The sequence below is a fragment of the Chenopodium album genome, chromosome 13, assembly GCF_948465745.1.
Source record: "Chenopodium album chromosome 13, dcCheAlbu1.1, whole genome shotgun sequence".
NCBI lineage: Eukaryota > Viridiplantae > Streptophyta > Magnoliopsida > Caryophyllales > Amaranthaceae > Chenopodium > Chenopodium album.
In genome coordinates this window covers 22,938,449-22,950,809 of record NC_137846.1, presented here as the reverse complement: position 1 = coordinate 22,950,809, position 12,361 = coordinate 22,938,449, and the positions used below count along the sequence as shown (strand labels likewise).

The following is a 12,361-nucleotide window of genomic DNA, read 5'->3' as shown; positions in this document are numbered from 1 at the left end:
TGCATTAGCACGGGTATGCACATTGACTAAAATTTCTAAAAAAACGTTCAATAACTACCTTATTATTAGTCCAATAATCATCAACAAAAAAAAATATATACAATATGTTTTTGGTGCAACAAACCACCAGTGTAGTTGCTTGCAAAAAAACAATGTAACTCCAATAACACTGACGGAATAACCCTTATAACACTAACGGGGTTACCTCTATAACACTGAATGGATAACCCCTACAAAACTAATAAAAATAACTCCTATAATAGTTGGCAACACGGTGTGGCCAGTCACATATAAGAGTTAGTTACTATATAAAATTTAACTTTTCGTATTTGAAATATAAGTTTTGTTTAGAAATTTTGTAATATGATTCTATAAATATATATCCCGTGCATTGCACGGATACACTCTAGTCTATTAAATGCACAAGCTGCCCCCCACCCCCCATAGATAATCTTGTATTTTTTTTTTTTTTTTTTTTTTGTTTGTGACCAGGAATCTTGTATTTTCTCATTTAATAAAATATTTTATGATAATTTTCTTACAAAAATTAAAGGTGTTAATTATTTACAAACCCAAGTTTTTGACAAAGTTCCTCTTAACACCCTTCTCTTGATCTCTCTCCCAAAATAAGCAATAGAAAAATCCAGAAATCACAGTTGCTAGAATAAGGTGGTTTATCCACAAAAATGGCGGTTACCTCAACTTCATCCATTCCTTCACTACTTTTTCAACCAAAATCCAACCCACCTAAATTATCTCTCTACTCTTCCTTCACTACACCTAAATCCAATTTCTTCACATTTACTTCCCGCCAAAATCTCATCAATGCAAGTTTTGTTAATAATATTAGGTACCCCATTACTTTGCTTAAAGCTCAAGCTTCCTCTTTCAATGGCCAAAAACAGCCTATGCTTCCTCCTTTCAATGTTCTCATCACCGGCTCTTCTAAAGGTTATTTTCATCTTTTCCCACATTTTTTTTGCCCTTTTCTTTTAATTCGATTTTATCCCTTGATTAATAATTTATATTTTATCTTGGAATTTTAAGGCTAAAATTAATTTATTTTCTGGGTAATTGTTCTAGTATTTAGGGGCTTAAAAAATGGGTTGAGTGATCTCGGAATTAATTGCCTTAAAATGGGTTCTGCTCTACTGAATTCATCGTGAAGTTGTGAAATTTAAAATGTGACACTATTGAATTTTAAGTGTATTACTGTATTAGATGTCGGAAATAAAAGTCTGTTCTTGCTATTTGTTTAATGCTTTTTTTTTGGGTAATATGTTTTAATGCTCTTGAATTTTCCTCCTGTATATGGCTTAGAGTAATATAATCAATAGTCAGTGGACTGCGTTTTTTTTTTCCTTCTTGGTTTTGCAGTGAAATGAGTTTGTACGCGGTTTTGATCCCGTGCATTGTACGACTTTAATTGTTGATTAGGAATGTGACTTGTGGCAATGTGACATCGATGTAAGACAATGGAAATTGGAGACCAGTATCAGTAATTGAAAGGAAGGGGTTTAGATTTTTAGATAGAGAATAAAGGGTCAGATAAACTGTTGGCAACAATGTTGAGATTGTGAGCAGCTAGAGTGTAGTGTACTTGTTGATTTTGATATTGATTTACTCAAAATTATCACTTAACTAATTGGTTTGGCTGTTAACTTATAAGAATTGAGAGGCATTGGGTTGGGTTTGACCGTCTGATCGTTTGAGGATTAGTAAAAGGTTACGTATGACAAACAAATGCCAAACATGTACGATGTTGCGATATGTTAATGACTCAATGCCAAAAAAAAAAAAAACTGCGGCAAATTTAAAATTGCAATATAGATTTCTTCCATGAAGTGTAAATATTGTAGCTGCTTGTGCAAAACTATATAGCCTTGTTTATTAGTCATGCTGTTTAATTCTACTAATCTTGAATCATTCTACATTCCTGTTTCAATACAAACGTAACACAAATATTCATCTCCCTGCGTCATTAAATCATTATGCCACTTGAGTGTGAGTTTTTTTGGGGTAAAAGGATATATGTACAGAGTATCCACTGATTTGTTCTCTTGTACTATGGAAGTCCGAAGTCATGAAAGTAGTCTGATTACTATATCAGATTATCATCTCCCTCAGGACCTCTCTATATCAGAACAAAGGGGCTGTGTTGATTGTTGAATTTGTGGTTTGTATTTCGGAATTGTGTAAGATTGTCAAATCAGTTTACAGTTGTTTACTTCTACAAAATATGAGCTCCATTGGGTAATGGAGGAGTTGAGACCTCATTTTCAACTGTCTCATTACATGTTGAACTTGTCATATTTAATGAGTGGACTATTGTAAAGAAGAATGGACTATATTCGAAAGCCCAAAAGCTATATTATTAGATGTCCCCAAGAAATAGGTCAGATATCTTGATTTAGTAGTTACATTTAAAACTTTCTCATGCTACACTTAATTATAACATGATATCCTTCACTAGAAATTTTAAGAAAAAGACTACGTAATATGATGGAGATGTAAATTTTTTAAAATGAAAGAACTTTGTCATGTTTTAACTCCAATCCTTAAAATGGCTTTCAATCATATGTTGACAATATTTAAGGATGGAGGAAATATTGATTTGTTTTGCCTATAGTAGGAATGTGGCTTATGTTTCTGATTAGGAGGGGGAATCAATTACTCTGTTTTGATATTAGCCATATGCTTGGTGATGGACTTTGAAATTCCTTGTAGGTTGTGCAGTTTAAAAATAAAGTATATGTTGTCTTTGTTTCAAGATATCAATTAGAGTTTTAAAGAATAAAAGGAAAAAAACAACTCAATTTTTCTCTTTTGTTTACTTTTCTGCTGTACTTGGTTTAAATTCCTCTGACTTGTACACATTATCAAGTTATCTGGATCTTGGATCAATAAAGAAAGTCATATAGGCTAGATTGTGTTCATTACATATGGTAGGAATTCCTATCCCGAAACCGTTTCTTGTTAGTTTTCATTGATAATTTAGTCTATGCAACTCTTATTATACCTTTGGGAAATGGGAAATACTAGTTGAAATGTGATCATTTTATTTTTGGGTTCTGTATGGATGGGGATTTATTGATGTTCCTGGCTTGCAATTAAATATCACCACAGTTGGGTATGTGGGTTGGAAGAAACCCTGGAGTCCTGGACTTAATATGGTTAGGATATGTCAGAGCTAGGCATAATTTAATTGGTTGTTTAACTCTTTTGATCTTCCTCCATTTATTGTTCCTTTTTCTTTTTACTTTGTGGCATTGACGTTTTGTTTGCTAAACAGGGATAGGGTATGCACTAGCTAAAGAGTTTTTGAAAGCAGGTGACAATGTCATTATTTGTTCAAGGACAGGTGAGAATCATATATATTTATGTATTGCCAAAAGAACCAGATAAATTCCTATCTTCTTCAGTTCACAAAAAAAAAAAAAAAAAAAAAAATAAATAAATAAATAAATAAAAAATAAAAAGATTCGGTATAAATGAGTTTTTATCAGCAATATAGTTGTTCTAATAAGTAAAATTGGTTGTAATCAGTTTAAAAAACTAAAACATCAGGTATAACCAGTAATAGTCAGTTTTAAATTTATAATCAGTGATTTAATAAATAGCACTAGAAATGATGATCAATTAAATCAGTTTTTTAATCAGTAAAGATAAATTCTGTTTTGCAAATATCAGTTCAACTGAGGCCCTTAGTTTACAAATCACCTTGGACTTGTTTGGACCTAAGAGTACACTTGGTTGGATATGGGCATATGCAAGTGTCAAATTTTTTAAATTGGATAGGTTAGAGTGCTGTTTATTAATCATTAATTTCAGCATGCAATGGATTGTAGATTAGGAAGGAGTGGTTTTTTCTGATGGGTTTCATTCATGAATTTTAAGTGATTATTTGAAGATTTTACTCATGCATGATGTTTAAATGAATGACATAGTGGTTTGATCTATGAGTTTGTAACTTTAAATATGTACTCTATTTGATAGCCTTGCTTTGTGCATGGATCAGGTTGCTAATTCATATTGAGGGCGTTAATTTCTTGACTTTGCCTAAAGGAAATCTGTTAAATATCCAAGAATTTTTTGACGGTTAACTTTTTAGTTTTGAGAGGTTGTCGGGTTAGTTTCGTAACATACATAAACTTAATGAGCTTGTATGCAAAGATACCAAAGTACTTAGAATATAGTAAAAACACGAGATTTGGTCATTATCACTTTATCTCAGGGAATCCAATAGGTAACTTATCTCTTGCAATGATCCTTTCTTTTCTATTTCTATTATTTTATTTGCTGTAAGTACGACATGTCTTTCAGCTTGTCACACTCGATATATATTTTTTTCATCCACTCATTGTTTACATTTGCATTGGAATATGTCTTTCAGTCTATTTTGTTAACATCTGGCTGTTCTGGTGATAATAACTGATGATGAGTTATTAAGCTTGACCTCAGTATTAGTGTAAATCGATATAAATCTTTCAAATAATGGTACAACCATTCTTTTGACAGGTGAGCGAGTAGAATCGGCAGTTCAGAGCTTAAGAGGAGAATTTGGGGATCTGCGTGTGTGGGTACCTCCTTCACAACCTCTTTTATATAAACCTTCACTTATTTTTCTTTAGTGGGGCATCTAACTTTGAGCATACTCGGTTCAACAATATTCTCAAGTAACTTTCTTTTTGCAGGGTACCAAGTGCGATGTGAGGGATGGGCAAGATGTGAAGAATTTAGTTGCATTTGCACAGGAAAAACTTAAATACATTGATATATGGGTATTTGATTGATCCTCAATATTCTGATGTCAAAAAAAAAATAAATAAATAAATAAAAAATAAAAAAGAAAAAGAAAAAGAAAAAAAAAAGTTAAAAATAACTATTACTTCCCATGTGTTAGGTGTACAGGGAAGCACCAACTATAATGTTGGGTGGGCTCAATGACACATTGCTTTAGCTTCTACTCAAGTCAAGCTAAAGTTTGTTTTCCTTTTTTTTTGGGGGGAAAATTTCCTATCCCAACCCCCTCCCTTGCCACTATAGGTTAATCTTAAAAATTTCCTACCCCAACCCCCTCCCTTGCCCCTATTGGTTAGTCTTAAAAATTTCCTTTCCTAGTAGGTCCTGCTCTGCACTAAAGCTTGAAACAATCCAGCAATCTGCAAAAGTAATGGGTAATGGATATGACCTGAAAATCCATTCTAACTTCCAGTATCTGAAAGCCATTCAAACTTGCTTGACTAAAAGCCCATTTGACTGGTCAGCTTGACAGATCTACTTATACCCGATAACATGTACTAATACTTTTAGATCGTGGGATGACCTATGGTTCCTATATTTGAGGATTCACATGGATTTCAAATTTTAGTTTAGAACTGATTATGTTACTAGTTACTATTCAAGTGAAAGCATTCTATCAGCCGAGTCAGTAATTGTCAGATGGCTACTTTTGTACTAGGGCCTTAAACACCCAATAAGGTGAACTGGTTGAGTGAACAGTGTTCATGAAATTTGCTCCCAGATGATTACATAACTTCTTGATCTGGCATGTTAGTGACCTTTAGATTAATCTTGTATTATTACTGATGCAGATTAATAATGCAGGATCTAATGCATATAGCTATAAGCCTTTGGCAGAAGCATCAGATGAGGATCTGATGTGAGTATATTTACCTTGCCTTCTTCATCTTTCCTTTCATACTCATGCAAATGGCAAAATTGGCAATATCCTTGCGGTGCATCCTATTTAATAAATTAATAACATGCATCTATGCAGTGAGGTGGTCACTACAAATACCCTAGGCTTGATGCTCTGTTGTCGAGAGGTAATAGACAAATAATTCTCTTTGCTTTCGAAGGATACACAAACACTCTATCCTTAATTATATTGTTTTATAGGCTATGAAGATGATGTTGAACCAACCTAGAGGCGGTCATATATTCAATATTGATGGTGCTGGTTCTGATGGAAGACCAACCCCAAGGTATCTTAGATTCATTGTGCATATAATATTCCCACTTCCTTGGCTCCAACGCCATATGTAATAGAACTGTAATTGATATTCGAAAGGCTTTTCTTTATTTTTAGACCCGTTTGAGGAGGAGGGGGGGGGGGGGGGGGGGAGGTCGTAAACCCCTTGTGAACTAATCGAGACCGAAAATGGAAAAAGAGATACGAACGAAGAAAAATAACCAATCGATATTTTCTCGACCAATAAAGAGAGGAATTGGAAGGTAATAGAGTAAGAGGCAGTTCCTTTTCTGTAGTTCCTGTAACAACAGCAAAACAAGTGCTGGAATTCCGTAATCATTTATTGAAAGCCGTAGGTGCTCACAAGTCACAACTTTTCACTTTCTTTGACCTAACTTGGACAGTATCTGATTCTTATTTGAAAAAGTTTTAGGCGTTAAACCTCCTATAGTGCTGTCAATTGTAGGTGCTCACAAGGCGAGTTTGCTGCTGAATGTTTTTTTGGACATCTTGATTTGTTGGATCTGAATTAGATGAGGTCTATTATTACCTCCTGATAGTCCTGGAAAGCTGGGAATCACCTCACATGACTACATGAGAATGTGAGATCAAGTTTTCCATCAAACTAGTGATGGGTTCAAATCTACCCCCTCTGTATACATTTCTACCAGCACATAGTTTTAAGTAATTTACTTGACTTTTTTATAATAAGATGTAAGTGGGGTAGTTTGGTATTAAAAAATTTATATTTGGTATTAAAAAATTTATAAGGAAAAATAATGGAGGTAATATTCAATTGAAAGGTAAGGGATGTAAGATTAGAGAAATAATATAATAAATTATTATTGGATATGAGTGAGAACCAAAAGGAGAGAGATGTAGTATTAATACATACCTTGCCAAATAAGGCAGTGTAACACTTTTTAAAAAGGTCCAATCAAGGAAAGTGCAACACTTGGAAAAAAAAAAAAAAAAAACGGAGGGAATATGCTTATCAACAACTGACCAGCCCCTGATAATTCTGGCTGAGCAGACTATAAATCTGATATATTACAGTTCCCAAGCAGCAAAAGCTATCATTTTCTTTCTGTAAACTTGTTGATAAGCTGTAGTTAAATAGCTGTATTTTAAATTTATTAAACTGATTATTAGATAACATTTATTGTTATATCTGCTTTAGAGCACTCTTTATTTAATCATTTTTTGGATGAGACACCCCTTTTGGAAGGTTTATGTTATGTTATGTTGTTTTTGGCTGTTCACTAATTAGATTTGCTGCATATGGAGCAACCAAGCGCAGTGTGGTGCATATGACTAAATCGTTACAGGTGAGGAATAGATTATATCCCTGCGTAATTTGCTTTTTGTTGTGTTTAATATGTGTAGGAATCTCATTATTTTTGTACAATGCCATTTTTGTGATGGAGCACTGAAACTTGAGCTTCAGATTTTTCATATTTCTCTATCTTTTAGGATCTAGTGGAGATACCTTAGATCAAGGACCTAGCTATCTGAAGGTGGTAATTTGTGTTTTGTTTTTTTTGAATTGAAGAGATAACATGGATGATGGGCTAGGTTGGTATATATAGGGATGACCATTGGACGTTTGGACCTGAAGATAATCATGGAATGATAGATAAATAAAAAAATAAATAAAAAAAATCAAAATATTCTGAAGTAATTTGAAAGGGTATAAATAAGCTTTATTCTCTTTGTTACGCAGTCAAGAGCTCATGGTAGAGTCTGCTTAGGTGAACTTAGACACATCACACATGTTTAGTACGAAGTATTAAAAAGGAATTTGACTTTTTGACTAGCTTAGTAGCTTATGCTCCTACTTAAGGGTTACGTGGCTGATAGTAAGTATGTAGAATAGAAAAAAAATCTTTGAAAAGTATATGTCTATGATGGGTAATAGTTCATTGTTTCTTCTATCTTATGTTCATCGGGAAAATATCATTATTTGGATTTTTTTTTTAGTTGTGATTATAGTTGCCGGGTTGTGGTGGGTTCTAGCTGTGATGAAGGGTTAGTGACGACTGTTTATTGCAGTTTATGACAGTGGGGTTAAGCGTATTGTTATTAACCTAGATCATCCTAAAGATTGTCTGTCAGGCTGTCACTATCAATGCACATTTTAGCATGATTAAAAATACCCTGAACAGAAATAAAACATTTCTAGTTGAGGAAAAAGCTAAAGATTCATGTTCTAAGCTAATATAGCATTTTAATGGGACTTTCTGCTTGCAGGCTGAATTGCAAATGCAGGATGTGAAAAATGTGGTGGTACATAACTTGTCGGTATGTTATAACTTGTCTGTTTCCCAAACTGTGGTCCTTGTGCTAACTATTCCAGAGAATCGATGGTTTTTAATTAAGAGAAATGGGGAATCAAACACTCTGCATGATTGTGATGTCCGCTAGCCATCATAATCCTGGATTAATATACATAATTTTCCCTTTAGATGTCATTTCAATGTTAACAGTTTTCCATCTCATAATGAAAATGCAGCCTGGAATGGTCACAACCGATCTTCTGATGTCGGGTGCTACAACAAAGCAGGTTCAGTAGACAACTTTTTTCAGTCTTATTTAATTTTCCATTCAAAAAAGGATTTATTTTATATTATTTCATCTGCAGGCAAAGTTTTTCATAAATGTTCTTGCAGAACCTGCAGAAGTTGTAAGATTCTATCTTAATCACCAGTTAATCTGTTAATGAACTTGTTGCCTATTTGAAAATGCTTGAGCATTCCATTCCAAATTGTAGTGCACTAGTGCTCTCATATTTTGTGATGCTTTGCTATGTAATGTAATGCCTTTATGATCATAATGCTTTTAGAAGTGAGAAATTGAACCAAAAAGTTTCCGTTGAACTTCAGACCCATCATGTTAGCCAACAGAGCAACAGTACCTAATGCTACAGGTTTTGGCTGTGGTAATTGATGTCAAGGTTGATGACTGCTGAGATTTCACTAATGATTTTGGCTTATTATTGCGGTGTGAAACAACAGATCAGGTCTCTTGAAATCAACACTGGATAGCTGGAATGTGTTTTCTATTACTGGAACAAAGCTACGAGCCCTAATATGGATATGAGATATATTGCTTTTGTTTTCTGAATTGAAATTTAGTAATAATGTTGTATTCTTCTATACAGGTCGCAGAGTACCTTGTCCCTAACATTAGATCAATGGCTGGCAATGGATCAACAAAACCAACATACATACGGTTTTAACTGGGGTGAAAGCCTACTCACAGATATTCTCAGTAAGTTGAAAGAAAAAAGAGATTTTTGCTCTGTTGTCAATGGCTTCCTGGTATATTGTCTGAAATGAACTTTTTGTTTCAAATTTGCTATGCAGAGAATTTTCTTCGGTGCCAGGAGGAATAGATATGTGCTTGAAGATTGAAAAGCTTGCAGCTCAAATAGTATAGTATTAATTTTCTTCCCTATTATTTTGCCCATTTTTTTAACTATATGGAATATGGGAAGCGGTTATATAAAATCTATATTGATTTATCACCAAAATATAAATCGTACCATTTGTAGACTCTGGGAGCTCGAGAAGGAAGCTATCTTTATAGAAAACTAGTTTTGTGCCCCGTGTGATGTCCAGGTTGTTTATTGAATTTTAAGATAAAATTTTAAATCTATATGTCAAATTAGTTAGGAATTAATGTACTTTTGTGACGATTTAAATTATGTAATAGGCATGTAAATGACTAATAATAATATTGGTGAAGAACTAAAATTGGTTGATAAAATACATAAAAAAAAAATAGCAAAATAAATTGTATAAAGCCCGTTGTGTTGATTCGAACCCAAAACTTTGAGTTAGGGTTGAACATTTCTTAACCCATAACTTGAAATGACTTGACTCAATTGACCGGTCTACATACAGTATTAAAATCACACAAAGTATTATATTGTGAAGTATATTATTTTAATCCATTAGAAATATTATAAATGGATATTGTACGTTTTGAATTACTTCCTTCGCTCCAAACAATATTATGATATAATAAATAAATATATATAATAATTATTGAGAGTTATAATCTAATATTTTTTTTAATAAAATCATAATTCAATGTGTACTTGTGAAATATTTGTATTTTATCGAAAATAAAACCATAAACTAACAATTTTATCCTAAAATTCTATCCAAATTTGATTGAAAATAGAATTACAAACTAATTATTTTCTGCTTCAAATTAAGTCTATCTAAATATATTCAACGTGGCGCAACACTTGGCGAAAAGTTGGAACGTCAAGTGTCGCTGTCTCGTGACCTGGTTAAAATTTAACTTTATATATTAGTTACTCCGTATATGATATCGTCCCCTCATCATCATCCCTTCTACAAATTGTACATATGTTACTCTGACGTAAATTTTTTTTCCTGCCAATTTGCTATGATGATGTCATTAGTTTTTATTTATTATTTTTTTTCTTTTACCTTTGCTTTTTATCTAATAAACCTTTAATATGCTTTATCCTTTTTCCTTTTCGAGTCTTTTTTTTTCAATTATGTTAATGTTTCAATGTTTTAAAGTGTTCATTGTGATTTTTTTTTTTTTTTTGCTTTTTGTATATTTTACAAGTAATATGCTACAATAGAAATTACTTACTATGTATATAACAAATTAACAGAGTAGAAAACTTTCTTTCTCTGTATTATAAACAAATCTCACAATGTGTTTGTTTAAAACCGTGCATCGCACAGGATCTAAACTAGTATACTCACTAAAATACACTCTAATTCTTGATCTGTACTAAACAAACAAATATGAGAAATTATCTCAGAGACGAAAGAAAATAATCTAATAGACTACAAATTAATCAGAAATAAAAATAAAATTGTTTCCTCGGCAACGGTGCCAAATTTTGACATGATCTAGTCGTATCACCTAATCAAAAGTAATATAATTCTTAAAAGTGCTAACTAAAATAGATGGGGAAGTAGGGTCTAATCCATAAGGAAACAATGTTCTTTTATTCCTAATAAATTATTAAAATCTAAATTTCAAGTAACAAATAGGATTTTATATGAATTAATCTAAGGGAAATAATTAAACTAAGCAATAAGACTAAGAGAATATCAATAAAATAATAGCCTAAGGTATAAGTTCATCAACAAATAATATTTCGAGATGAAAGACAACAATCAATTATCAATGCATAAATTAACCAGATTATAAAGGGCTTTCGCTACGTATTACAATCACATAATTAATCTAGTGGTATTAAATCGCATCTCTCAAACCTTGAGTTAACCATTTATAAATTAACCTGCCTATTGAAACTAAGCCTAAACATTAATTTTCATCTCTCGAATCTTGAATCAATATTGCATAACTTATGCAATTAAATCAGCGTTAATCTAATTGCACAACATTAAATCAATCAATAGGTAATTAATCTAAAACATTAACACTCAACAATAATAAATCATCCCTTCATATTAATCATGGATCCCTAAGAACCCTAGAAATAAACTATTCGTGCATAATCTAATATATAAATATATATATATATATATATATATATATATATATATATATATATATATATATATATAAAGGGGAGTTTTTTCCCGAGTTTTTAGAGAGTCACGTAGGATTTAATTTTCTTAGCGCGCCATGTAAGATTATAAATTTTAGTGGTAGCCAATTAAATAAGAGATTATTAATTTCTTTTAGAATTAAATAATTCAAATGCAACGCAAGCAAAATTGGCGAATGATATTTTTAAGTTTAAATTAATTAAATATAAATATTAATTTTTGATATTAGGAATTTTATAACAAATTTTAGCACATAAATATAAAAAAAAAATATTTTTAAAAATTCAAACAAACCGTACATCGCACAGGCTTCAACTAGTTAAAACTAAATTAAACAAAGTAATTAAAAAAAGCATAGTTAAAACGATAATGATAAAAACTAATATTAAAGCAAAATACCAAAGTAAAATCAACGATAATAATCAAATAAAAGTAAAACAATAATAATCTTGCATAAACCAAAAGGTAATAAAACTAATTAAAAGTTGCTAATGAAAAGAACTAAACTAATGAAAACGTAAGAAAAGAAAAACAACCAAACTAATACTTGCTTGATCAGCTCGACCAGGCCCGGTGTTTACTAGCCCAGCAGCATCCTATTAGGATTGGGCTTCTTATTTGAGCCCAAATCTTTAACTTGCTTGATTCCTGGTACTAGCTTGTTCATTACTTGGTCCGAAATATTAATTTGACCCTCTTCAAAAATTGAACTCTTATTCACCGAACTAAATTTCTCTAACTCGGCTTTGGGTTAAAAATATCCGGTCAACAGCTCAGGAATTGTCATAAATTTGCAAATTTCTACATAATAATTAGG

The 12,361-nt window shown here is 32.0% G+C and overlaps 1 pseudogene across 1 annotated transcript; it reads left to right on the top strand.

The window, feature by feature from the left end:
* The first annotated feature begins 586 nt into the window (after positions 1 to 586).
* Positions 587 to 9,580, top strand: LOC145574700 (chlorophyll(ide) b reductase NOL, chloroplastic-like; annotated as a pseudogene). The gene is made up of 13 exons (XR_014098142.1): positions 587 to 951; positions 3,293 to 3,361; positions 4,519 to 4,580; positions 4,695 to 4,781; positions 5,595 to 5,662; positions 5,780 to 5,828; positions 5,902 to 5,987; positions 7,245 to 7,302; positions 8,225 to 8,275; positions 8,487 to 8,537; positions 8,616 to 8,657; positions 9,135 to 9,244; positions 9,340 to 9,580. The product of XR_014098142.1 is annotated as a chlorophyll(ide) b reductase NOL, chloroplastic-like (transcript).
* Positions 9,581 to 12,361: the final 2,781 nt, after the last annotated feature.